This window comes from Malus sylvestris, chromosome 12, assembly GCF_916048215.2.
Source record: "Malus sylvestris chromosome 12, drMalSylv7.2, whole genome shotgun sequence".
Classification (NCBI taxonomy): domain Eukaryota; kingdom Viridiplantae; phylum Streptophyta; class Magnoliopsida; order Rosales; family Rosaceae; genus Malus; species Malus sylvestris.
In genome coordinates, this window is record NC_062271.1 from 13,875,345 (window position 1) to 13,878,743 (window position 3,399).

Here is a 3,399-nt window from a genome sequence, read left to right on the forward strand (position 1 = left end):
AACTCAATCTCCAATTACTCTTTCAACAAACCATGAATGACAATGCCCCAAATTAACTAGATTGCACCAATTAATTCTCAAATTTCCCTAGATTCATTGAATTGAATGGAATACGCATTACAACCAAATTATTCTTATCAAGGACCCTAACTATGGAATACGCATGATAGAGACACATATCAAAGATCATTAAGTTCAATGGACATCATAAGCATTGACGAGGCACTCATAACTATGGGATACGCATGTTACTCTTGCCTAGGATTTACTTAACACAATCGTGACTAGCGACTTTCACTACTTATGAATATAAGTTAATAACGATTAGGTGAAATTCCCTTATACCCTAGCATCAAGTTTAAGCATGCAAATTAAGTGTCGACCCTCAACCCATATACATAAACAAGTTATCAATCAAATAGATAAGTAAATCACATTCACAATTTCTGAAATCATAATTGGAAGAAATCAAATCATATAAAACATATGTCAATGGCTTCAAATTCACCTCTAACTAAAAAGAAATTAGTTCCACATGTCTAACATAATTGAACAACAATTTAAATTAAACATGAAAACAGAAACAAAGAAAGAAAGAACTCCAAACACTCCACTAATGGCAGATTGCATGTGCAAGGCTTCTCCTTCATTTGGACTGCACGGCACTCCTTCTTTCTCCTCCTTTAGTGGCTGCACAAGGTGGATGAATGGTTATGGAAGGATGTAGGAATGGTTTGGGGAAGAGGATGGTGCGGCAAGGTTGAATTTGGGCAGAAAGTTGGGAGTTTGGGGATGGAAGGCTGCGGCAAGGTGGGAAATAGGGTTTTGGACGAATTTCTGAATATGGAGAGGGTGGTCTTCGGCCAAGGGAGGTAAAACACATATATATAGGCAGCCAAACCCTATAGAAATCAGGTTAGACAAATGGGCTAGGGTTTAGGTGCGGCTAGGGTTAGGAAATCCACCAAAAACTAGGGTTTCTAGAACATTAGGTGCGGCATGGGCTTAGGGTAAGTAATCAGATTTTTTTCATGTGAACAAGGCCTAGGTGCGGCTGATTAAGTGGGCTAGGGTTAGGGTTAGGTGCGGCATAGGTCCAAGAGGCAAAGATGGGTCATCCAAAAGCCCAAAGCCAAGAATAGAAACTCTCGAAAATGGAAACCTCCAAGAATAGAAACTTCCAACTTTAGAAACTTTAGTTGCCAATTTCGACTTCTTTGTTCTTTACTTTCATTTCTTCATTTCTTAAGCTCCCTCGACCTTCAAACTCGTCCATTCCTTGTTCCAAGCATGTACTTTTCAATCCAAGCTCACTTTTGCTCTAAAATGCTCCATTTTGCCATCTTTTATGTCATATGCCCTTTGAACCTGAAAACACATGAAAGTACCTCAAAAGACTACTTTAACTAAGAAAACATAACGAAAATGCATAAGAACTAGCTAACTAAGGCGCATAAATATGCTCCTATCAAATTCCCCCACACTTAGCTTTTGCTAGTCCTCGAGCAAAACAAAGAAACAAAAGAAAAACAAAACGAAACAAAACAAACAAAAACAACCTAAACCTTCCAACGTTTGCCTCAGGGATTTCCAATGCACATGACATATTAAAAATCATCATTCCCACAGATTTTAGCCATCTTTACACTTAAGCACACACTTAATCATAGTCACCACGTACTAGTTCACATTTAACCAATTAAAACATGATTTTGACTTTAGTAACATGCCTTAGAGAATTTGCTCAATTCCTCACTAGATATGCACTCAATTTTCACACAGATTCTCTGACTACACACCCTATACTAGTTATATGTGAGAAGATTGATGTAAATATGAAAACGAATGCTCACATATGTTATAACAAGGAAAGCTTTTTCTGAATTAATAAGCATGCATATGATCTCATGAAAGGAATGCTACTACTTAGACGCGAGAACCAGTGACACCATATGCTCATACCAATCCCAACCTCCACAAATTGAAATACACAACACTCAAGATAGAAGTTAAGGGTTGTAACGGGGCTTGGGGTATTGGCTAACAAAGAAAGGTGAAGGATAAACAAACGTTCTTAAAACAATAGTAAGCAAAGCAATGAAATTGACACTTAGAATTCACTTTTGAATGCAAAAATCAACTTTTAAACTCAAAGGGGAAATTCAAGCAACACTTAGGGTCAAATTCAATGTTTTGGACCCTTTCTTCAACAACCAACACCTTAGAGCTCAATTTCATGCTCTTTCAACTCTTTTTCACACTTTTCACATTTTTTTTTCTTTTCTTTTTCTTTTCTACCCCATGCCTCATTTAAGACTTTGGCACACAATACACAAGGCTCATTTTCCCCCACACTTGTTTTCTGCACACCCTTGATCAAAAGGAATTCATTTTAAGTCATGCTTACTATGCTTTAAGAACAAGGGTATGGATGGTCCTAATCTAGGCTAGGTAAGGATAACGTGGGTTAACAAACAATATAGGCTAAACAAGGCTCAACGGGGCTAAAACCTACAAAAACAAATGTATGGAATGAAGGCTTTTTGGCTATGGTGGTAACTACTAAACAACTTCATCTTGAATACGTGTTATGCAATTCAATGAAATGTTTTGAATGAAATTGGCATGAGTTCTAGCATTTGGAACTAAAGTGATGAAACGCATTCTAAGTAACAACCAAGGGAGAGGGTGGTCTTCGGCCAAGGGAGGTAAAACACATATATATAGGCAGCCAAACCCTAAAGAAATCAGGTTAGACAAATGGGCTAGGGTTTAGGTGCGGCTAGGGTTAGGAAATCCACCAAAAACTAGGGTTTCTAGAACATTAGGTGCGGCATGGGCTTAGGGTAAGTAATCAGATTTTTTTCATGTGAACAAGGCCTAGGTGCGGCTGATTAAGTGGGCTAGGGTTAGGGTTAGGTGCGGCATAGGTCCAAGAGGCAAAGATGGGTCATCCAAAAGCCCAAAGCCAAGAATAGAAACTCTCGAAAATGGAAACCTCCAAGAATAGAAACTTCCAACTTTAGAAACTTTAGTTGCCAATTTCGACTTCTTTGTTTTTTACTTTCATTTCTTCATTTCTTAAGCTCCCTCGACCTTCAAACTCGTCCATTCCTTGTTCCAAGCATGTACTTTTCAATCCAAGCTCACTTTTGCTCTAAAATGCTCCATTTTGCCATCTTTTATGTCATATGCCCTTTGAACCTGAAAACACATGAAAGTAGCTCAAAAGACTACTTTAACTAAGAAAACATAACGAAAATGCATAAGAATTAGCTAACTAAGGCGCATAAATATGCTCCTATCAGTGGGATGATCCATATTTATGGAAGTATTGTCCTGACCAGATTATTCGTAGATGTGTGCACAATTCTGAGTTTAATTCAATTCTTGCATTTT

General features: G+C 37.9%; 1 long non-coding RNA gene across 1 annotated transcript; it reads left to right on the forward strand.

Annotated features, from left to right (window-relative positions):
- The first annotated feature begins 508 nt into the window (after positions 1-508).
- LOC126592046 (uncharacterized) lies at positions 509-2,960 on the forward strand. The gene is made up of 3 exons (XR_007612588.1): positions 509-872; positions 2,709-2,884; positions 2,920-2,960. It is a non-coding gene; the product is annotated as an uncharacterized LOC126592046 (long non-coding RNA).
- Positions 2,961-3,399: the final 439 nt, after the last annotated feature.